At 35.3% G+C, this 25,794-nt stretch overlaps 1 protein-coding gene and 1 long non-coding RNA gene across 3 annotated transcripts in view; both read right to left on the minus strand.

Annotated features, from left to right (window-relative positions):
- Positions 1-25,794, minus strand: part of HS2ST1 (heparan sulfate 2-O-sulfotransferase 1) — a 210,310-nt gene that overhangs the window by 147,576 nt on the left and 36,940 nt on the right. The window lies entirely within an intron of this gene.
- LOC141541817 (uncharacterized) lies at positions 7,940-12,922 on the minus strand. Its single transcript, XR_012481910.1, has 2 exons — positions 11,072-12,922; positions 7,940-10,975 (listed from the first exon to the last, which is right to left on the minus strand). It is a non-coding gene; the product is annotated as an uncharacterized LOC141541817 (long non-coding RNA).

Consider the following 25,794-nt stretch of genomic DNA (forward strand, 5'->3'; position numbering starts at 1 on the left):
ATATATTTCTGAGACTCTAGAGTTAAAACTCCCTGTTTTACCAAGGGAATAATAATATGTACTCTTTAAATTGGGAAAGCCATGAAGAGTGCAAAAATATAATTTTATTCTCTAGCTTAGCTTAGTTGACTGAACTTAATTATTTGTGTTAATGAAGGACAAAGGTGGCAGAGATGACAATAATAAAATCTCATTTATTTTTTACTCCACACCATTAAAATGCTGCTTTAGGAGACTTCACAGTGCAGAGAAGCAGCTTTGAGCTTTCTAAGACTACACCAAAGGAATAAAATACCTAGCACTTTTTTTGGTCACAGCAAAGGATGAATGTTTCTTCAAACATTGAGATAGAATTGCAACCAACATCAAGGCATGATGCTCCATACTGTTGAAGTCGTGAAATCTTGAAGAACTTTTACACATTTGACTCATTTTTCTATTTTACTTTTGAATGGGTTACATATAATGCTTTTGAAATTTATGTTATCTCAATAAAACTAAGAAGTCATTATGCATTGATCTGATTGAAAATATTTTTTAGCTCTTTCAGTATACCTTCTTGCCCTTTCTGGTTGTAGCAAACAACTCAAATGTAACTATCCTATCTGATAATTGTTATATCAAAAGTCCTTCAAAACTGCTATAATTGGGAAGGATGGGGGAGATTAGAATAGCAAGTGGTTAACTGTAGGAATGGAGTAAACTCCTCTGACTCCATTCTGTAACTCAATTCTGGAGCTAACTCAGATATAATAGAAATATATATTTCTATTCAAATATGGGTCTAGTTCAATTTGTCCTGTAAGAAAACTGTATTCCATCGTGGAAGAAAACCTGACTGCATAATATGAACCTAGTACTGGGTGGTTGGGAGACTGGACCATCTCTTTGTGCTGTTTATACTCAACCAAGGACCTAGGTTATGCTAACCATAACAAAGGTAGATCCACATAATGATGTATGAAGATTTTTCACAAGTATACATCTGGAGAAATCCGTATGGTTTACCTAAAAACTGGCTCATACTGATCAACCAATTATTGATTCCATGTTCCCTTGATTGTTTACAGATACTTGGGAAGTGGAATGTTCATTCTCCCTCTCCCAACTCAGAAAGTCCCTAATCTTTTCTTTTTTTTAAATCATTTCAGTCAGACTCTTAGTTGACCCCATTTGGAGTTATCTTGGCAAAGATACTGCAGTGGTTTGCCATTTCCTTCTCTAGCTCATTTTACAGATTAGAAAACTGAGGCAAACAGTTAAGTGACTTGCTCAGGGTCACTCAACTGGTAAGTATCTGAGGCCAGACTGAACTCACAAAAATTAGTCTTCCTTATGTTTCGTTTTCATTAAATGGTCTTATGTGATTGTTTTTAATGTATCAAAGTCTGTCTCTTCCAGTAATTGGGGTCAAGCTCTAAACTAAGGAAGTAATCTAGTCCCACTTTGTAGGCAACTTATATGTATAAACTGATACACTTGAAAGATTAAACTTTTATTTTCTTAGTCATTTTATCTTTCCCCCACAGTTGGTAGGTATGATTTTTGTTTTGTTGTGTGTGTGTGTGTGTTTTTTTAAATTAAAAAAAAAAAGATGGAGAAGAATAGTCTTGGGTGTATAAAATAGTTAATATGCTGTTATGCACATTAAGATGTTTAAATCAAGAGATGATAAATAAGACATATACCAAACAATATGCATTTATTAATGACCCACTATATGATAGACCCTGAAGGGCAAGAAACACAAAAATAAAAATAAAAAAACAACAATCTCTATTCTCAAGATTACTATATTCTAAAGGCGTAGTTAAAACCTCTAAGGATAAGACTGGTTTCAAACTCTTTCAAAGGGATTCTACTGCAGTATCTTTAAGAGTCAAGGGGAATATGGAACAAAGCAGTTTTTGTCAGAAGTGTTGAAGCGACAGTTAAGAAATGTCAAACTATGAAGTACTTCTTATAGACTAAAAAAGAAAATCTATGTTTTATCTGTGATCTATGAGGAATTTGTGGAGAGTAGAAATAGAGAATAAGGCAAACTTTTTTTTTTTTTTAGTAAGAACTGTCATAAGTGATCGTGTTATAAAGAAACTAAGAAAAGCCAAAGGTAGTTTATTTCCTGAGAATGAATGCAATTTTTTTCTAGAATAGAAATATAAAGACTCTTAAAGAAACTTTGATCAGCATCTATGTGAACTGAATGATGTGAGAATGTTTCTAAGCAATGAAGAGGAATCTACATCGTTACAGGATCTGAGGCTATTCTGACTATAAACTTTCATATAAACATTGTAAATAGCTAAATGTCTCTGCCTTATTACTGATTTTAATTTGTTAACAAATTGTTTATGAGCTAACTATTAGGGATGGGGATTTCCGTAATTTATTCAATAATGAATATTTAGTGACAGGAGTAAGGCCTGAGTTAATGAAGAGAAATGGTTAGCAATTCTATTAATCAATCAACAAGCATTTATCAAACACCTAATTATCCAAACATATTCCCTGGATCACTACAGAACTTAGGGTAAATAAGAGTATGAGCCAAATGGAATTCTGAGATATGATAAACAAAGGGGATATAATAAATCACATTATACTTTCCTAAACATAGTTGTGGGAATAGATGAGAGAGATAAATAGTATGGATAAAAATAATCCTTTAAAAAATCCCTCTATTAGATTTTAAATAGGTCACAACAGGTCATTTCATATGTCCAAATTATTTTCCAGATATTCTTAATAACTACCATAATCAATTTTTAATCACTAAAAAGGAATTGGCTATAACCTAAGTTCTCCTTAAGATCCATAAATCAGGGAATCTGACTTAAAATTAACTGGGAAATTAGAAAGGCAGAAATTAGTCATAAAGGCAGTTAGATGTTAAAAAGTCAGTTCTAAAAAAGATATGAGCATATTGCATATATACATATCAGCCCAACAATCTTATCTATCCTAGTGACTTAGGCTTTGGACTGTCCTTTTTATCACCTATAAAAATCATCCAGCGAAGAAGCTCTTAATATTTACTTAAACCTGATTTCAGTTTGCAATACAGCTTGAATAAAATGAAACATACATACAGAAGATGCCTTTTTTTTTTTTTTTTTTTTTTTTTTTTTTGGTCCCGGGAGGGAGTGAACACTAACATTCAAGAGATCAGGAAAGGCTTCATATATGGAGTGTATTTGGGCTGCTTCTTGAAGGAAACTAGGGTTTCTAAAAACCCTAGTTTTAGATTATAAAATATAAAAATATATGATATATATATAAAATATACATACACACATTTACATACATATACATATAAGATATAACATATAACATATAAGAGACAAAGACATAATTAGGAGATGGGGTGTTTTGAGTGAGAAACAGTAAGAAGGCTACTTTGAACCAGAATGTGTATAAAGGGAAGTAATGTGAAATAATGATGAAAAAGTAGGTTGAGACCAGATTATGAGGCACTCTAAAATGACAAAGTGTAAATATTTGATCCTACAGATAATAGGAAATTGATGGAGTTTACAGAGTAGGCAAATATAGATTTGAACATTAGGAAATCATGTTGGTGGCTGAAGGGAAAATGGATTAGAATGGGAAGATATGAAGTAGAAAGACTATTTAGTATAGTAGAAACAAGAAGTCATGGAAGGGAGGGAGAGAAGAAGGGAAAAAGACAAAAAGGCAAAGAAAAAGTGAGAGAGAAAAAGAGAGAGAGAGACATACAGAGAAAGAGTGTGTGTGTGTGTATGTGTGTGTACAGGATATGGGTGACAATTACACTGACTGAAACAAAAACAGAGGGGAAAAAAATACTTTTCCAGAAACTATGAGACTTCCAAATTGATAAAATGACAACAAATGATGGCAGTATGTCCCCTCCATTTTAACACTACAAGGACTGAAAAGGAAGCATACAGAAATTCATCTCAGCTCTGAGTCCATTCTTCACATCACACTTTAACTGGTATCCAAAGTTCCTTATTACAGAGCTCTTTCAAATTTCATAACTTTTGGCAAAGTATACTACAAAACTGGCAAAAATCATAGCAATTTAATTCAAATATTAAAGATCAATTTTGAGTCACACCTAACTTTGCTCTGGTCAGACTACGATGGTTGCCTTGCAAGAATTCATATACTAAGAAATGGAATATTATAATTTAAGTAGATTAGTTTTTCATCAAATGTTAGTTTTTTCATCAAAGGTAGCATTTTTGACTGGGCTATAAATAAAATATGTAACTATATCTCTTTACAACTCCTTTTTTACTTTATCTGAAAAAATATACAGTTTCCCTTATCCTCTTTTTTAAAGGGAAAGGGGCATGAAAGCCAAAGAAAAGATAAAGAAGTCTTGCTTTCAGCAATAGAGGGAAATTGTCTCCATGTCAATAAAATTACAAGATAAATAATCAAGAAAAAATCTATGACAATGAAGCTACAAAGGTCAATACTTTCATTTGCTTATGTTTTTCTGGATAAATAAACCAACACCCTTCATTACTGATAAATTTTAAAGTGATTTTAAAAATTTAAATTCTTGTTTTACATATACATGATAGCTGCTGAAATTTAAAAAACAAAAAACCCTTAATCCAGAACCTTCTTGTCTTAAATAAAAAACAAGTTAAATATATGTTGGTTTTGATGGTGGGTTGTTAGCTTCCCCTACATAGGAAAAACATCCCTAAATATCCATGATTAACATACTAAATTGGATTTTTTTTTCCAACAGTATCGGCTTCCTTTAAGAAATATCATAGATAAAAAAATTTTAAAACTCAGATTCCTTAAATAACTATAAATGGGAATATATCCAAAATTACTGTTTTAAAAAGTACAATGTGCATCTTTTAAAAATAACATCTGTATCTGTGATAGCTGTAGAGAATATAGATATAGACATATATTAAGATTATGATAAAGCAATATTTTACTCATAGGAGCCACTCAATAAATTAGAGAACAAAGGAACTAGAAAAGGGGCCATTAAAGATGATCTATTTCCAACAATCTCATTTTTAAAAATTTGAATTCATTAAATTCTGCCTTCCTGAACAATGATTTAAGTAATATTCATTTAAATAATGCAGTAGATAAAATTAGAGACCTGGAATCCAACCCTGACTCTGTTACTGTGGGACCTGGAACAAATTTTTAAGCCTACCAAGGCTTTAGTTCATATATGTAATGATCTTGGATGTCTCTTCTACCTCTGGGAGATTTCATATAACATTTTTTAAACTATATCTGTTTATAATTCAATCAGCTTATTAAGAGATATTCAAATCATTTCAGCAACATTTACTGAGTACTTACTCTTTATGTATGTGCATATGTAAAGTATAAATATGTATGTGTGTATACATATATATGCATCACTATATGTAATTTTAAAAAAATCTTCCAGTTGACAAAAATTTCTATTTCCATGTTTAAAATGACTATATCAGAATCTATATCAGAAAGTTTGCTGTCTTGGGGAAGACGAAGAAAAGAGAGAAAGGGAGAAAAAATCTGGATCTTAGAATCTTACAAAAATGAACATTGAAAAATATTTTACCTGTAATTAGAAAAAACAAAATACAATTAAGGAAGAGTAGGGGAAATTACTATTTCCCTGAACCTATCACCCTTCATGCTCTTACAAAGCCAGAAAAACCATTTTCTAATAGCAATATTAAACTGAAAATAATTGCCTATGATTGTCTTTTAAGGAACGATTCTCAAAAGTAGTGCCATAGTCAAAATTGTTACGCCACAGTTCTCTTTTATTGTCCTAACTCAGTTTCCCTGATTATCCTGACCCAGTTTTGACTCCATTTTTCTGCTTCAGTTTATAATTATCAGCTCAAAGCTCAGTCCTGCAAAACTTCCCCTCCCTCTTTATCGGAATATTTGATAAGGATAAAAGATCTTATGTTTTAGAATATCAGAATGCCTCTCCCCATCCCAAGCTATGTCAGATACTATCTTATCAAGATGCGGGTGCCCATCTCCAGGGTGCCTCCCCCAACTCTGGTGGCTCACCCCACCCTGTCACAGTCCCATTCCTGCTCAGCACCCAGACTCCACCCCTGCCTCCATCTACCCCCTGAGTCTGAGCCACGTGAGGTCACTGAGAACTCACATTGTTGGCTGGATTCCTGGAGATGACAGTCTCATTCAGCCCTGGGACCAAACCATGGATCCATTTGGTCCCAGTAAATCTCTCCCTTTAAATAAATTATTAAATACTCTCTACTCTCTATCTTGCCTTAATTTCTCCAGCATTACACAATGATTTCCCATTTCCATTCTCATGTGCCATAAGTTAGGATATTTAACAACTGCACATCACATTTACAAGAAGCCAGAAACACAGTGGGGTTAGATCAAACCAATTTTACTTTTTTCCTCAAATTAGAAAGGATGTGACAGATATGGAAACCAGTAGCTGTCTCTGGCCTAAGTTCTACATAAAGGGATACTATAATCAAGTAAATATATTAAGCAATTTTATTCAAATTCTCTCATTAATAATTATCCTTTATTTCTTTGAGGTTCTGTTTAGAATATGATTATGCTATTTGTATTAAGGTCCAATTACTATAAATTGATAAAAATGTATCTTCCATTAAAAACTGCTCTTGATGTAAAGGAAGAGTTTACATAACCGACCTAACTATAAATAGGCTCCATACCCTAAAGCTAAAGGTGGAAGGTAAATTCAAGTCCAGTCAACAAGCATTAATGAAGTGTTCATTATGGTGCTGAATTCTGGGGATACAAAAGAGCCTAGAAGATGGCTCCTGCCCCAAGGGGCTCTCACTCAAGTGGGGGAGCCAGCATAGAACCAAACACACAGGGTGCCTGGAAGGTAGAGAAGGAGTAGGGATGGGGAGGAGAGCAGTCCCTAAATGACCCAGGCTGGGGGGAGCGGGGGAAGGGCGCCTCATTCTTCCTCAGCCCCGGGTGGGCTCACAGGAGGCCACAGATTTCTTTCACAGCGGGATCCTAGCGCTAGGTCGCCTCATCCTCCTGCTCCCGTTTTTTTTTTCAGAGCAGAGAAGTCTACAATGGGGAAGTCACCTCCTGTCCAAGGTCACACTGAGGTTACCTCTGGAGCTTTGACATCCCAGGACTGGATGACCAAGGACCATTTTCCCTCCAGCCTCAGTGAGGGCTTCCAGAGGAAATGGGAATCGGTATGAAGGAGCAGAGATTCCATTCTGGGAATTCCCTACATGAATGCAGTTCTGGAGCTTTCTTAAGAAAAGGCTGGAGGGTGGACTCCTCTGGAACGAAGAACTAATTTGATAATTTCTAGTCCACAGTGTTTTATTAGTACTCTTTTATTAAAATGATGCACTGTGTTCTAGACTGGCTATGACTAAAATACAGATTATTTAGGACAATAGTCGTCTTATAGAGACTAACTATCTAGACATCTACATGCCTGAGGAAATGTTTCTATTCTCGGTGCAAGTGCTTCCTGCAATTATCTTTATACCCGACACTCATTTCTCTCCCATACGTACCCATATATCCCTGACCCAATTGTATTGATTACAATTTTGGTGAAGAATCAAACTTCTACATATAATGCCTTCTCTGTAATAGATATGAGAGAGAAAGACAGAGAGACAGAGAGACATTAAAAATATGATAAAACAGCATTTTGCTCACAAAAGGCATTACTTGGTATGTGATTTAGAACAAAGAATGAAAATCTCCTGATCTTGAAGTTCTTGGTTTCCCATAAGCACAAGACTTTCTCATAGCTCTATGTTCTAGAGCCTTCTCTTAACAAAAAGGGCTGCAATGACTCCACATATGTTCTTAGTATTTTAAGAATCTTTAAAGGAAAGAAGGAAGAATTAGGAAAATACCTTCTAAACCTTAAAGCAGAGAGGTTTTTAAGCTTTATTTTATGTCATAGCCTATCTGGTAGTCTGATAAAACCTATGAATTCTGTTTTTTTTTTTTCCCTCAGAATAATGGTTTTTTTTATTTTTTATTTTTCCCCCCCTGAGGCTGGGGTTCAGTGACTTGCCCAGGGTCACACAGCTAGGAAGTGTTAAGTGTCTGAGACCAGATTTGAATTCAGGTCCTCCTGACTTCAGGGCTGGTGCTCTCTCCACTGCGCCACCTAGCTGCCCCTAGAATAATGGTTTTAAACACACAAAAGAGAATTACAAAGAAAAGAAAAAGTTAGCCAAAATAAAGATGCATTTTTTTTCATCTGAATTCATGGATTCCCTAAAATTTATGACATCAGGTTAATAACCTCCACTTTACAGTAAAACCCATGTCCCCTACTAGATGGCAGGAGCCATCTTCTTGGCTCTTTTGTATCCCCAGCATTCAGTACCATAATGAACACTTCATTAATGCTTGTGGACTAGACTTGAATTTACCTTCCACCTTTAGCTTTAATATATGGAATTTCTTTTCCTTCATGCTGGGGCCTTTCTCTGATCTTGCCTACTCTAAGCTTTGAAGGCAAATTAGTTTTAAAGTTTTAATTTTTTTGGAAAATAGAGATCTTCTCTAGCCAACCCACTTTAAGTGACCTTTATATACCATTGCTCTACTAAAATGGTTTTCTTTCACTTTCTATTTGGAAAGGAGGTGATAAATTACCTGATACTAGACAGGGAATAAAGTAACCAGTTATACTCCAAATTTACTAATTACCCTGCTAGGATGTATAGGTTTCATCTTTTTCCTCTGTAAAATGAAGGGGTGAGTCTAAATCACCTATTCAGATATTTTCCAGCATTCAAATTGTGTTTCTTTATGCTATTGTTAACTAAAAATGGGTTCTGGGTCAATCATGTAGCTTATTTAACTTAACAAAGCTAAAGGGAAGATGATGTTTTTTTTAGGAGCAAACAAAGCTATTTTTGCAGTTGTAGGAATTTAGTAAAATATACAGCACAATATAGTAAAAGAATGAATGATTTTCCCAGTATTAGTGACTTAAAAAGCTGCTGAATTCAGAAATCTCAAGAGGGAAAACAAACAAACAAAAAAACTCTTTGTTATTAGAAGGTACAAATTGATTCTATGCCCAGAAGTGAATTTTCAAAAACTTCAAGAACAGGCTGCCCAGTTCTGGCCTATTTAAAAGATGCTACAATCATAAGGCCATGCAATCCAATTAGAATTGCTTAGAAGAACACCAAAATCTACATTTTTGTTGTTCTTGTTGTTAGCAATATATTCTTAATAATAGTTAGTGGTAAGACTATTAATATTTCTTCAGGAACTAACACCACTTGTGCTCTTCTGTCCTGAGAGAAACCCAATACTTAATAATAATAAGAGCCCTAGCAAGGAAAATCCTTTAAAAGGTGGGCTAAAGAAGTGCTCTGCCTATGACTAATTAGCTGTGGATTTTAAGCAAGTCACAAAGTTTCTGGGACTCAATAACCATGGGATCTGGAGCTAGAAGTAGACCTTCATTATCAGCTAATCTAAACCCTCCATTTTATAGAACTGAATTCAGTGAACTATCCCAGCACATACCTAGTTATCCCCAGTTGGATTTCAGATGACACCACAAAGCAAATTCAATCATGCAGAAATCTGGACTCAGAAGAATGAACTTTTTTGAAATGGCAGAAATGTGCTTTGAGTCTCTCTAAGTAGCATTATTTTATAGACACAGGAGAATAAGCTAAAAATACACATAACCAACTAATATTTTTCAGAAGACATTTTTATTTGAAGTTCAGAATTTCTAGTTAATTTCCTGTTTCCAATTTTCTCTGGGTAAGGGGAAGCACATCATAAACCATGGACAACTGATATAATAATGAGGTGTCCCTGCTCAGTTGAATGGAGAAAATGTTCCAAGATGTTTTCTTGGACCTTAAAACTATCGAGTATTGCAGACCAGAGGCACTAATGAATGAATGTGATTCCTACCTAATTCTACTTTGTTAATGGGGCATGGGGATAATAATGTTGAAGAAAAGTCCCTGACAGATTTTTTTCAACAAGTCTTTGAACACACTGCAGTGAACATGCTTAAAGAAAACACCATCTTTGGACTTTATCTTTCTACACTGTTTTCCTTAATAACAACTTCAACAAACATGTAGTAATCACCCATCAGGTGAACACAAAGACAAAAATGAACAGCAGTTTTAATCCCAAAAAAGGTTACAGTCTGCCAGAATGAAAAGATCAAGCTTCTTTGACCCTGACAGCAAAGCAGTGTAGCAGAAAGAGCACTGAGCCTGGGGGGGGGGAAATCTGAGATCAAGACTTATCTCAGACACTAGCCTAGTGGTGTGGCCCTGGCTAAGAAGTTTACCTTTTGTCTACCAAAGTTTCCTCAATTATAAAATGAGAATAATAATAGCCCATATCTCATTGATTTGTGAGGTCCAAATGAGTCAATATCTGTGAAAGAGAGACCACAATGACTATTAAACAGCAAGCATTTCACAAATGCTTATTCCCTCCCCTGTGCCTGGCATTCAAAGACCTGCTACCATCAGGCAACTGGATACCAATTTTTTTAAATTAATTTTATAATTATAATTTTTTGACAGTATATATGCATGGATAATTTTTTTTTTTACAACATTATCCCTTGTATTCACTTTTCCAAATTTTCCCCTCCCTCCCTCTACTCCCTCTCCTAGATGACAAGCAATGTGGTACAGTATATCTTGGATACAATCTATGTGTGTAAAACCAAATTTCTTGTTACACGGATACCATATTTTATTGTAATCTTCTGCATTCAGCTGTGAGCTTCAAGCTAAAATGGGCCACTTTCTTCCTTATCCTCATCATCCTAACTTTACTTCTCTGTCTGAAATCTCCTTCCTGCTACATTCCTACCCACCAGTCCTTTCAAACTCACCTCAGATGTAACATCATTCATGATGTAGATTCTCTACCTGCCTTCAAACACACTTTACTTTCAGATCATGGCTTCTTAATCTGTATCGTGTCATAGACTCTTTATAGAACAGTTTCAAATGCAGAAATTAAGACACACAGAATTACAAAGGAACCCAATTAAATGATATAAATATGTAAAAAAAATTTAACTCACCAACTGAGGTTAGGAACCTCTTGCTTTTGATTCCCATTTCATACAGCACTTTGTTTAGAAATTCCTCAATGATAAGCAATAGTCATCTGTGTATGTTTCTTTTCCTGCTATTTGACTATGATGAGAAAGTACCATAAATTATCTAGATATTTTTAGGCCTTTAGCCCCACCCCTAATCTTGCAGTGTTATAAATCAAAGCTTCTTAAACTATAGGTTGTTCCATTCTGGAGAGCAATCTGGAGCTATGTCCAAAGGGCTATAAAGCTGTGCATACATTCTCTTGGCCCCAGCTGGGCTACTACTGGGTCTGTATCCTAAAGAAATCATAAAGGAGGAAAAAGGATCCACATTTGCAAATTTGTGGTACATGAAGGTAGTGGAATATTATTGTTTCATAAGAAATGATGAGCAGCTGATTTTAGGAAGGCATGGAAAGATTTACATGAACTGATGATGAGGAAAACAAGCAGAACCAGGAATATATTACACACAGTAACAGCAAAAATATGCAATGATCAACCATGAAAGGCTTGGTTCTTCTCAGTAGTTCAGTGATCCAAAGCAATCCCAATAGACTTTGGACAGAAAATATTACCTATATTCAAAAAAAGAACTATGAAGACTGAATATAAATCAATACACGCAAATTAAGTAATTAATTAACTGTTTGACTAATTATGGGTTGTGACTAAATGTGAGTGTCATGAAATTATGATTTGTTATTGGTAAATGTTTGATTTATATGTCAATTTTTTTTTTTTACTTATGTACCCAAAATCACATAAAAATTTCTCAGAAAAAAAGGGGCCACAGATAGCAAAGGTTTAGGAAGTTCTGTTATAGAGAAGGCACACAATACAGCATAGTATATGACCATGACTAGTGTTTGATAAGCCCAAAGATCAAGTTTTTGGGGTAAGAAGTCACCATTGGACAAAAATTGTTTGGCAAACTTAAAAGGCGTCTGGCAGAAAATGGGCACAAACCAATATCTCACATTATATACTAAGATAGCCAAAATGAATAAATGATTTAGCCATAAAGAGTAATATAAGTAAATTAAGAAAGCATAGAATATTTTACCAGTTAGATTTGTGGATAAGAGAAGCATTTATGACCAAATAATAGAGAGGTCCACAGAAACTAAAATGAATAATTTTGATTATATGAAATTAAAAAGATTTTGCACAAACAAAACCAATGCAGCAAAAATTAGAAGGAAAAGCAGGAAAATCGGGGGGAAATTTTTTTTATATACGTTTCTCTAAAGCCTCATTTCTCAAATGTATAAGGAATACAGCTAAATTTATAAAAACAAATAAAATTCTTCAATTGACAAACAGTCAAAGGACATCAACAGAAAACTTTCAAAAGAAAAAATCAAACTGTCAATAGTCACTTGAAAAAAATGCTCTAACTCACTAAAGAGATGCAACGTAGACCAACTCTGAGGTACCACTTCACACCTATCAGATTGGCTAATACAAGAGGAAAGGAAAATGGCAAATGCTGAAGAGGAAGAAAAAAAGGAGTTTGTGGAGTTGTGAGTTAATCCAACCATTTTGGAGAGCAATTTGGAACTATGTCCAAACAATATGGAACTATGCTTAGACTTCTAAACCTTTTAAACTTTGAATACTAAGTTTGGAATACTAAGTCCTGTAATGCAGGAAATAATCCAAGAAAATTGTCCTGGAGTTATAAAACATGAGGGGAAAGTAGAAATAGAAAAAAATCCACCAATCACCATCTCAAAAAGATTCTTTGGGGAAAACACACAGGAATATTATTGTCAAATTTCAAAACCCTCAGATCAAAGAGAAAAATTTGCAAGAAACAAGGAAAAAAAAAAAAAACCAATTAGAATTATACAAGACTGAGCAGCAGCTACAATAAAAGCCCACAGGTCCTGGAATCATAGCTATGGACAATCAAAAGAACTAGGCCTGTGGTCAAAAATATCATATCCAGCAAAATTATCTACAATTTTGAATGAGAAAAAAAAAAAATGGACATTCAACAACTTGCAAATTTTCAGGACTTTTTATCAATCAAACCTGAATTTAACAAAAAAACTTTCTGTTTTCAAGAGCCAGTTTCAAAAGTCCATTTTAAGGAACTCAACATGGACAAATTGTTTAAAAATCAACAAATTGTGAGTTGTTGGTTTTTTAACATGGAAAATGTATACTATATATTTAAGATATAGGGTAGCTCAAAAGAAAGATTGGCAGAGTTGTGGTAAAAATAATGATCATTTTATACAAATGCAGTGAAGAGGAAGAGAGACACAGAGGCATTAGAAGGGGGAGAGGGCTCATAGTTCTGAAAATTGACTCACATCGAGAATGGGTTCAATAGGCAATACTAGTTATATACTATGAAGAGTATAAATCTACAAAGAAATAAGGGGGAAGGATGGGCAGATGAGAAGTAAGGAATGAGCAAAGAAGACAAGGGAAAGAGCCATGGATGGGGGGAGGTTAAATAATAGATAAGTTAGGGAGCAGAATTTAATGAAAGACTCAGCAGGGATAGGAAAGATGTGATTACATGTGGGGTCTGACTGTATGTGAGAGTGTACATGTATGTATATATCTACATGTGCATACATAAATATATCTTTTTTTAAATTGTAACTTGCTTGGGGGGGATGAAAGGAGGAAAAAAAAATAAAGTAAATAAGGTAGATAGCAGAGAACCAAAGAATAATTTACAAGAAAATAAAGAAAAAATGAACACTCAAATAAAATGTCTTCTACTAATACATATACTTTCTTATCTGTTAATTTGTTATTATATATATTTTGATTCCTTCCTGATGTTCTGCTGGGCACATGACAATGTTCTCTTTTGTTTTAGTTTATTTTGTTTTATATTCCTTTTCTGTTTTTTAAATGTTTTATTCAAATAAAAAAATTTTTTAAATTTTAAAAATATAATATACTTTTTAGCTCAAAAAATTTACAAGCTATTTCATAAGACACAACCACAAACAAAAGATGTCAAAATGAGACAGAGAATAAACAGTACATTCAGAGGAAGACAAGATTCTGAAGGGTCAAGGTATCAGAGAGGAGAGGTGAACCTAGAGCTGACTTAGCAAGATGGGTGAGATAGTAAGTGGGAATGAAGTACATTCTTATTTGGGGCAGAGAGACCTTGATTAAATTCACATGGACAGAATGGTTGGGGACCAGTAAAGAGTTCAATTTGATTGCAAGAAATGATAGTGTAAAAAGTCTATAATAAGAACCAAATGCAAAGGTCTCTGAATTTCAGAATGAAAATTCTGAACTTGATCCAGCAGAACCCAGCTTCTGAAACTTTGGGTCATAACTCCATGTATATATATGGGGTCACACAAAAATTTCTCAGGAGAAAAAGCATCACAAGTGGGCAAAGTTTCAGAAGCCCTGTTGTGGACAATGAGAAATCACTGAAGATTTCTCAGCAAGGGAATAAAATGAAGGAAATTATTTAAAAAGATATATACAATAGTAATGGATGAGAGGAAGTGATGAGAAGCAAGGAAATCAGTTAGGAAGTTATTATAATCACAAGCTTAACACAAGGTGAAATCCTAGACAGAACTGGGAAAGGGAAGAAAAACAACCAGGACAAGGAAAAATTCACAGGACTCAGTGCCTGATTGGAAATAGAGAAGTCAGGTGAGAACTCCATTTTCCAGTTCATGTACCAGAAGAAAGGTTAAGAGGGGTGGGGGCAGAGGAGGTCAGACTTGGATGGCCTGACTTTGGATGACACCAGGACACTCCAGTGTATATTCATTAAGAGTGAAGGTCCCACCTGTATGTGCAAGAATGTTTGTGGCAGCCTCTTTGTGGTGGCCAGAAACTGGAAACTATGTGGATGCCCATCAATTGGAGATTGGCTGAATAAATTGTGGTATATGAATATTATGGAATATTATTGTTCTGTAAAAAATGACCAACCAAATGCTTAAGAATAATATTTAGATGTTGGATGCACTGGTATTTTCTGAAATAGATCTAGTGATTACCTAGAAATAAGGAGGATTTCAGAAAGGCCTGGAGAGACTGACATGAACTGCTGCTGAGTGAAATGAGCAGGAGCAGGAGATTGTTGTATACTTCAACAACAATACTGTATGATGATCAATTCTGATGGATGTGGCCATTTTCAACAGTGAGAAGAACCAAATCAGTTCCAATAGAGTGGTAATGAACTGAACCATCTACATCCAGTGAAGGAACTCTGGAAGATGACTATGAACCATTACATAGAATTTCCAATTCTTCTAATTTTGTCCTCCTGCATTTTGGATTTCCTTCATAGGCTAATTGTACACTATTTCAAAGTCCGATTCTTTTTGTTCAGCAAAACAACTGTTTGGTCATGTATACATATATGGTATTTAATTTATACTCTAACATATTTAACATGTATTGGTTGACCTGCCATCTGGGGGGGCAGGAGGAAGGAGGGGAAAAATTGGAACAAAAGGTTTGGCCATTGTTAATGTAAAATTACCCATGCAAATATCTGGTAAATAAAAACTATTTTAAAAAAAGAGTGAAGGTCCCAACCATGTGCTCTGTTGCTCTCCTTGTTGCTGGGAATATTGAAGTAAGTTCCCAAGAAGAGAAATTGGCTGCCAGGGTCTTAACCTGAAATAAAAGCCATCCTCTATCCCCGCCTCCTTCTCAACAGGAAGCAACTTATTTTTTAAAAATAAATATTGCAAGCACACAGCTCACACAGTATTTCACTCTTTAAAAAAATAAATAAATAAGGCTTCTTTGTTACAGTGTTCTTTTTACTATCACTAAAATATATTTATATGGAGGGAAATGCTCTATTTTCTCTTTCTAAATACTTGATTGTAATCATAAAGGTGAGGATGCTCTGTAGATCTTTTGTTGGCATCCCTTAAAGCCCTTTCCCCTCACCCAATACACCTTGATCAATAGCACAAAGCACCAAGATGGTCCAATCAATGATAACCTACTTCAACTGAGCTTTGTAAATTAAAGTCCAAATGAATCCTATTTATTATCTAGAATTTAAGAGGGATTGATCTCTTATTTGGCAGAGTATTTACTAATGATGAAAGAGTTGGCCAGTTTGAGTGATGCTGGCGATGGCGACTCTGCCTCTGCCAACAACTCATTCCCATAAACACTGAATTCTGTTCATCCGACAGCCTCCTGTCAACAGGCCATAATCACATTGTGACACTAAGAAGTTTCAAGATGCGAATTTATCTTTGTCTATTGCCAAGGCTCCCAGACTTTCATAATTGCCTTACTAATATATGTATGTGTGATTGTGTTGCATGTAAACATATAGTCATGTATAATAATATATATGTATATATCTATTCAGCATTTTGTTTAAAATGCCAAGAATAAATTACTTTGCCTCCCTGGAAGATGGGTTGAAATCCCTCCTGAATTCTATTTTAAAAACTCATTTTTTAAAGTACAAATGCTCCATGGGATATTACATGGCTATATCCTTCATTCATATAATTTTTAGAAATTATTGTAAGCAATGCCTTCTGCCTGACAAACACAGGCATTTCAATGGGAATAGGAATGATGAGTGAGAGGAAGTAATTATGGCAGTACACATGAAGCATATAAGAGAAGTAAAATTCTAAGGGAGATGTCTTGGGGAAGAAACACCACAGCTAGAAAGGGGGGCTTTCAGGAACTGGGAGCTAACCAAACAAACATCACTTAGCATAGTGCTAGTCACCAACTGCCCCATCTGGCAATCTAATATACTGGCGTTCCCTTATCATCTGGGTTTTTCCCCTAATTTCTCATCATTTATGCTTCAACAAATGTGCATTTAGCACCTATTCCTAAAGATAAAGAAAAAAAGAGTGGGGAAGGGTTTTTTAATTACTTTTTAAAAATTATCTTCTAAAGTTAAATCTATTCACTGAAACAAAAGGATGTGTCTTTCAAACTATTTCAAAATAGTTCATCAATAAATCAAATTCAAATAAAATGGACTTCAGGTTCTACTTCCATGTGAAGATAAAACAAATATATAATTTCTCAGCAAGGTCCTTGGACATTTAGCTTTCAAACTATCAAAACGGTTGTTAGATGTTATGACGTCTGCTCCTTCCACCTTTCTGCTCTGGTTATGAGAGATGGAGAAAGCAGCGGCCAGACACAGAGGGATGGGCCAGGACCAAGCACACAGATTGCCTGGTGTGGTGCAGTTTTTTGCAGGTTTTTTTGAGGGGTTCAGGCATGTCTGACTCTTCATGTCTCCTTGGCCAAGATACTGGAGTGGGCTGGCATTTGCTTCAACAGACTATTTTACAGATGACAAACTGAGGCACAAGGGGCTAAGTGACTTGCCCAAGGTTACATGGCTAGTAAGAGCCTGAGGCTGGGTTTGAATTCAGGAAGCCCAGGCTCTTGACTCTCGGCTGGGCATCCCATCTATCGATGGGGTTTCCCTTCAGCAACATGAGGAAGCTGGGAGGTCGATCACGCTTCAATTTAGTCACGGCAAGGACACAAGGAACAGGAAGTGCCTGGGAGAGGCCAAGGTGCTACTACAGTCTGGGAGGAGAGACTGTTTGTGGCCATGGACAAAAGGCACCTCATCTGGGCTGGACTGGAAACCGTTCCACAGAAGAGGTCCACAGAAGAGGGAGGAATGAACAAAGAGACACTCAAACAAAAGCACCCAGGCAGGACAAGTAGGCCAAGTTTAGGGAATGGTGAGCTACTCAGGCTAATTGCAAAACAGGCAAAGTATGACAAACAGCTGGGAAAGGCAAATTGGATCCAGTGCGGAGGGCTCAAAATACCAATTTTCTCTCCTACTATTAATTACCCTCGACAAATGCTGGGTCCTCATAATACTCAGAATGTTTTTATTTCTAACAAGGTAAATATCAATAGACATAAATTCCGTAAACAGAAGCTGGTGGGGGAGTGGGGATGCTTTATGACTTTGGAGAATACAGTCTTACAGCTCTGAAGAGGATGTTTTAAGAGCTAGCCATTTTAATTAGATACAGAATGTGACTAGCTTTATTAATAGGATGCTAACAGTCCTAGCAACCTTTTTCTACCCTTTCCCCTCAGAAGAATTCAAAGGATCAGACTTCGAAGCCAGAAAGGACCCTGGAGAGCACCTCGTTCAATGTCTTCCTTTTATATATAAAGGAGTTGGAGCATGGAGATGAGGGAGGAGGTATCATCACACAAAAAATAAGGAATCTGAGTAAGAATCTGAAACCAATCCTTTTTGATTCCAGATTCAATAATGTTTCTATAGCACAATGTCCCAAATAAAGTATAAGAGAGGGGGATCCGATTCTCCCTCAGCTTAACAAATATAATCTAGAAATACAGATATGACTGACTAGAAGATACAGTTTTAAACGTGTAAATAAGATGTCTGCAGCCTAAACATTCTTTCTTTTACTTTCTTATTTTTTCCCCTTTTTTTCTTTCACAACATGGCTGATATGGAAAGGTTTTGAATGACTTCACATGTGTAACTAATATCAAGTTGCCTTCTCAAGAGAATTTAGAACTTAAAATTTTAAAAAGTGTTAAAAAATGTTTACATATAATTGGGAAATATTTAATGAAATAAACAAAACTATTTTTTAAAAGATGCTTTTAGTCTGTGATTTCTTTATCAGGTCTGATTGGGTCAAAAAGTAAACAGTAGTTTGACCAACAAAGCAAGAGAACCACGCTTTTGAGGGCTTTAAATAGTTGGAGGAATTCCGTAGTCGACCAGTCAAGTAGCAAACTCCAAGTATGGTACCTTGAAATCCTTGCCTTCAATCAGCTTTGGCAGAAAGGAGAATCTCCCCATTCCCAATCCTGTTGGCTTAGCTGAGTATGTCCCATCATCAGAAGGCCTAGACACAGTCTAGAGACATCCACCCAGCACCCTCCTGACTTCGTCATCAGAGGGACTAGAATCTACTGACATCCATCCAATAACAAACAGAGTAAAAGACTCAGGACTGATACTTCAAGTTAGTCATGGGAAGAAGGAAACAGCTTCAAGGAACAGGATCCATTGTATCAGTGAAAAAGTGATAGTTTTGGACTCCAGAAAGGATTTCCAGGTCATAAAGCACCAGGATTTGCGAGTTACTTTGCGCCACTCTTAGATGGTATATATGTGTCTGACTACCATTATTTAATCCCCCATAAAGGTTTTGTGTATTTGTGGGAGAGTACGTACCAGAGTTTGGAGGTGTTTTCTACTAGGTAGTGACTCTTACTAATTACCTTTACTAAGATCAAGTCTACCTGGTTAATGTGAAGCACATTGGTTGACATTCTTAAGATACTGTACTAGAAAGTAAGTATCTCAGGGGTTACCCTAAAAGTCCTGAACAGGTAATAGTCACCCTCTAGGGATCCCAACCCACTAGTTGGAATATATATTAAAGAAATGAGCTTTGAGACTGCCCCAACAACCATCCATTTATAGTAACGATAACAAAGGTTGGGAACTGTCATACGAAGCTTTCTAAGATGCTCCATTTTAGCACTTCAAAAATTATAATCATATTGGTAAAGGTAACATCCCAACAAAGAAAATAAAACTCAAATGTGAAAGCAAATCTCTAGAAGCTCTCCTACTCCTTTTATAAGGAGGAAAATGTTAAACTGAATTAATTTGCATAAATACTTCACAACCAGAGTTTTTTCTGATAAAAACAACACTTGTTTTACATATGCTCAAGAACTAATTAGTAGTCAGAATGAAAAATCATAATGAAACCAGAATCAAATCTTTCCCTAAGGGAAATAAAATTTATTTTACTACTGAATTACATATTTTTCCTAAGCAGCCTTTTCTTTATAACAACAATAGACTTTAAAAGAATGCCTTGATATTTCCTAAATTCCCTAAGAATCAGTTAATCCACTGGCTTGGATTTTTTTTTTTTAAATATAAATAAACATGTATATATTTATATTAGCATTCCTCACCCCAAGAAAAAATTAGTATGATAGCTTTGAATGAGAGAATCTCTCAGAAGTGAGCAAATCCAAATCCTATTTAAATTTTATTCCAAGAAGATGGGAAGGTTGATAATGGATAATGAAGTGTAGATGTTTTGTGAATCAACCTTCCCATCTTCTTTCTGTTCATAGACAAAGTCTCCCCCTCTAAGCAAGATCACTCTTTTCTCCCTTCAAACTTGAGCCCATTTCCCCCCCAAAGTCTCACCATCTCTCCAGCAGTTACCTCCTCCTCGCCTGCATATTCAGTCTCTCCCATCCAGCTCCATTCTTTTTTAAGATGCACACTTAGGATTTCATCACTATAACTCTCTCCTAGGAGGAAATTCACTTTGCCATAGACATGTAACTTCTCCCCAACTCTCTAATACATGGTTAAGTCAGCATGTATTGGATGTAAAGACTTAAATTCAGGTCAGCCTTGTGTCTCTGCCTTCTTGGGACTTGCCTACAATCCTGTGCTTGTCCTTTTAAAGAAGCCTTTGCTTGAGCCACATCAGAGGCTACCCCTTTTCTCCCTTCCCAGTTACACTTCTGGAATAAGTTGTCTGAGAGGGTTACCTCCCAGAAGATATGCTTTCTGGAGGTCCCAAGATCTAGAAAGTGGAGTAAGAGAGAGGAGGGCTGCCAGATGGCTAGGGTGGACAAGGCTGGGATGTCCACTGATTGATATACTCCAGAAAGGTTCCAAAAACAACAAAATATGATGGTGGAAACATTTTGGTGGAAACAAAGATTTGGTATCAAATTTTCCCACCATTTAGGAAATAGTAACTAAATTGACATATATGAATAGAATATATTACTGTGTAGTAAGAAACATCTACCTTACAGTTAAGAATTATTATAAGACTCAAATGAGAACTTTGTAAAAGTTTTAGTAATTATTAAATTGTAAGCTGCTTAAAAGCAGAAACTACTTATTTCATCTTGACGTCTTCAGTTCTTGTACAGTGATATAAGTTATTATTATCACAACATCAAAAATTGGTAGCAAAAAGGGTATGACAAGTCATTGAGTCTAATTCCATTTCTTAGATGATGAAGCTGACACTGGGAGAGAGGAGAGGAAAATATTTGTCTGAGCCAGGATCTGACTCCAAACCTAGCTAAATTCTATCCAATGTGTCAACTAGCTGCCTTATTGAATTGAAATAAGTCAAGCTGATGAATTAACCAAACCCAGTGTAAATTAGAACCTTTTGTTATCAATCTCAGGTGAGAAATCCTTTATGTAAAGCTATTATATATAGGCATGGAAAAGAACTAATTACATGTTTAATAAAGATATAATATTTAGGTCTTCTTTAAAAAAAAAAAAAAAAAAAAAAAAAAAAAAAAAAAGCAAAGCAAAACAACAACAAACCCTGTGACCCAGACAATTTTCAAGAAACCTTGGGTGACTGTTAGGGATGTTTAAACATGAAAGATTCAGGAATGTGCTAAGGTCCTAAAAGAGAAATGAAAATTAACTATAGTTTGGAAGAATTTTTCTTTTGATGACCACCAAGAATGTTTATTTGACCAACTTCTTACAGAGGTGCTGTTGTAGAGGTAACACAAATAGAATATATTTTGACAAAACTGTGGACTTTTTATTGTTCACTGGATTTTCTGTTGGGGTATATAGTATAAGTCAAATTTATATCAAAATTTATAATGTGATTCAATAGGAAGAATTTTGTAAACAAATTACAGAAATAAGCTTGAGTTCTGTTCTAGGACTAAAGTCAAATTTGGAATATTAATTATATGTTCTTATAATTTTAAAAAATCAGAAGATTTAAAGCTGAAAAAATACCTTAAAAAAGATATCTGGTTTAATTCTTAGAAATTAAACTTAAGAGGAATTGAAACTTAGAGGTTGTGATTTGTCCAGGCACACAGAAGATCCAAGTTCAAGGTTTCTGAACTAAACACTGATCATCTTTCCATTATACCATAGTATTTAACTGAATTGTGTGATGTTCTCTCTTTTTAAAATGCCTGTAATAATATGTCCTCCTTTACATAATGCTTTTAAAGTATGCGGAGCAGAGACTTTCTGGGAATGCAATGATTATTATTACCTTTTTTAGAGAAAAAAAAATGTATCAATGATCATATTTCTTCAGGAAGTTGTACAATGACATTTATCTAAAATACTTAAGAGGTGATTGACAATTAGATATTTTTATACAAAATTACCTTTTCTACAACTTAAGATATCTAATATATCAAAAATCAATTTTAAGAGTTTGATATCATATAACCCAATCCAATCTCTTAATTTTACTAGTGAGGAAATTGAGGGATAAAGGCAAAAAGCTTTGATCAAAGTCAGTTAGAAACTACCGAGTCAACATTTGAACTTCCTTCCTTTAGACCTCATCGAGATGCTCCCTGATACTACAGCAAGGGCAACATATAAAAAACAAACAATGCAAAAATCTCATTTTCTGAATTTATTCTCATTGATCTTGAAAGTTTCCTAAATCTTCTTCACTTTTTAAAGTATTCTCCCTAAAATACAGTCCCCACTCAAGGGTCTAAGTAAGTTAATCTGTCACTGTTGGCAATTCACTGAGAAGATCTGTCTGATAAGTTCAGAAGCAATACTGACAAAATGGAAGTACCAAAATGTGTCTGTTTAGAACAGAGGCAAGCTTTATTATTAACTAGCTTTAAAATGTCAATTTCATGCTTATACATTATCTGAAAACAAAGAAAATTATTTGATATTTATTCAAGCCTATTGTTCACTACTTCTAATTATGAGACAACTTAAAATATTCTTCACACTCAAGTCAAGATATACCCTATGATATCATTGGTCTTCTTTATACTTAGAGAGCAGCAAGGGTAAAATTTAAGTCTAAAATTAAAATGCAATAAAATAAAAATCAAGCAACTTTTTTGAATTTCATTTATCTATTTTGTTTGTTAGATGGTCTACCCTTCCCTCATCCCCCCAAAAAAACCTACTAGCCCTCATTTAGGCTCCAGAAATTTTAGCTGTGTATTTACAAACAGCTACAAAATGGACACTGGCTCTAAGAATTATCTTCCAGAAAGAACTTGAGTGGCCCTATTATTTCTTAGGCAAAGTTCATTTCAGGCTGTGGAATTTCCCTCTTAAGTCCACTAACAAAACTGAATAGCAGATTTTTTTTTCCTTTTTCATTCTTTTATTCTCCTTTTATTCCATAGCACAGCCTGACATTTTTCTCTTCTCTGAAATCACCAGCTTAATTTTTGGAGAGAAAAAACCCCTTTCATTACTTACCTGCCTAGTATGCAAGGCTTTGTGTGTTTCATTTACACATTTAGATGTCTGGAGTGTTATTTGCCCTTCTAGCAGAAAGTCAAGATTTGGCAGAGATGTGAAGAAAGAAGCCTTTTCAAAAATTTCTTTAAAATATAATTAAAATAAATATTGGTTATTCATACTATTGGATGAGTGAATGAATACTTTTTGGAAATGACCAAACTCTGAATTAGTGCTGAGAGAGTGGAGTATGGGAAATAATAAGGTCATTCTCTAAAATGAAGGTAGAGGGAATTTATTTGCATGTAACTGTTGATCATATATAGCACATACATTGGTATCTTGCTCATATTATATATGAAACAGGAAATGTTATTAACCAAATATACATATTCATCAATCTCATGTACAGACTATTTATGCTATTTACCTTCATCCCATTCTGTTTCATCAGCTAATTCTATTTTGTTCGGGGGCTGGATTTTAATTTGTTTTAAATCAAAATCAACTAAATCCTTAGCTCTATCAAATGTGGTTTTTAACATTTGCAATTTCAATGAAAATAGTTTAAATCCTTCACTAACTGTGAAAGCTGTGATCCAAGAACAATATGGATTGAATCGATTAAGTACTTTAAGCAGCAATTATTTTAAATCATGTTAGAAATTTGTAATTAGGTGAACACTAAAGGTTAGAATTAAATTGACAAAGTACAAGTAAGTGTGTACATGTCAAGGGTCACTATTGCTTTTCTTTTCTTCCAGTTGTGTGCAAGGATTGTATGAAAGACCTGGCAAGGTTAGTGCAGTAAGAACACACTTATTCCCTCAGCCAGAGCAATAGTAGTTTGGGGGGAAAGCCTCTTTATGAAGGAAAGGGCTGTTTTAAGAGCCATACAATTTTCATCTTAGGAGACTAGTGCCATGTGTCCATTAAACTACAGAGTACATATTTTGAATTGGGGATAAAATTAAGGCTACTTCTAAATAAACTGTGGCCTATCTCCAGGATAGCCTAAAAGCTTTCCTACTTTCTAAATGAGAACAGAATAGAATAGGGGCAAGAGCTGCTCTAAGCAGACAAAGCTGCAGAACTGAAAACCACCACTTTTTAGGAGAGAAGAAACAGAAGATCTTGTCAGTGACTGTTCTTACTCAGGTACCACTTGGAGTAGCAGTCAATATCCTGGTCATACTTTAGTAACCCAGGGAGCATCATCAGGCATGCTATGACTACATGGCAACAGAATGAAGAGGTAAGGCTTCTATAATTTTTCAGATTGGGGAGGACATTCTAGGATTTTTTTTTTTTAACTTGCCTTGATCATTTGGATTTCTGCATTTTAATGGTTCTGAGTTTTCCTTTAGCCATTTCCAATAAAATGTTCTCTAGAATTCTCAAACTCAACCTGTCCAAAACAGAACTCGCCACTTTGCCCACAGCCTCCCCTGTACCAAACAATCCTCTACCTTGTCGTCCAAACTGGCAACCACCCAGTTACTGGAAATGCTCCTTTTACCTTCGGTCCCCTTTTCCAATCAGTTGCCAAATTTACTGATTTCTACCTCTGTAACAAGCATCTCTGGAAGACATTTTCTCTCCACTCAGATGCCAACCATCCTAGCTAGCAAGAGTTTTCTAATCAGCTCCTCAATTCCAGTCTCTTCCCTCTTTAATCCCCTCAGCTACCAAATTGATATTCCTTAAGCATAGGTCATTTCTTTGCTCATGAAGTTCCAGTGGCTTCCTGCTGCCTTTAGGAAAAATACAACTAATTTACGGTTCCAGGCTGATTGCACATTACTTTATTTCACACATTTTGCAGAGTACGTACAGATTCCCTATGTAGGACAGGCTAGTTGGCAAAGGGAATAGAATGCTGGTAGGCCTAAATTCAGATCCCCTCTCACACATGTACTGGAGCTCTATTTGCCAAGCAAAAGCCACTTAATCCTTCCTCAACCTCATCCAGAAAATGGGGAGTTTAGGTTCAATGACCTCCAAGGTCCCTTCAGACCCTTAATCTTTAATCCCCTGATGGTAACCAATCACCTAGCAAACATCCAGATAAAACAAGAAACAATCCCTACCTTCAGGAAGCCCACATTTAATAAAGAAGATAAGGCAAATGCCCAAATAAAGGTCAAACAACTCAGGAGACAGGAGTTCAAGTTTACTAAGGTACATAGATTTTGCATCCAGGCCTATGACAGTGTGATCTCTGAGAAGTCACTGGACTCTTCTCAGACTCTTTCCTCATTTAGAAAAAGGGGACAGGATTTGATTTCTGAGGTCCTTTACACCACCAATCAATCATTTTTAAGCCATCCATATGTAAAAGAGAACCAAACAGAACAATGTGAAATCTGAGGAAGGAAAGGGACCATCCACCAGATCTAGTGGGCCTCAGACCCACTTCAGGCCCGGATAACTGGAAGGATTTGGTGGGAAAAAGAAG

Source organism: Sminthopsis crassicaudata, chromosome 4 (genome assembly GCF_048593235.1).
Source record: "Sminthopsis crassicaudata isolate SCR6 chromosome 4, ASM4859323v1, whole genome shotgun sequence".
NCBI lineage: Eukaryota > Metazoa > Chordata > Mammalia > Dasyuromorphia > Dasyuridae > Sminthopsis > Sminthopsis crassicaudata.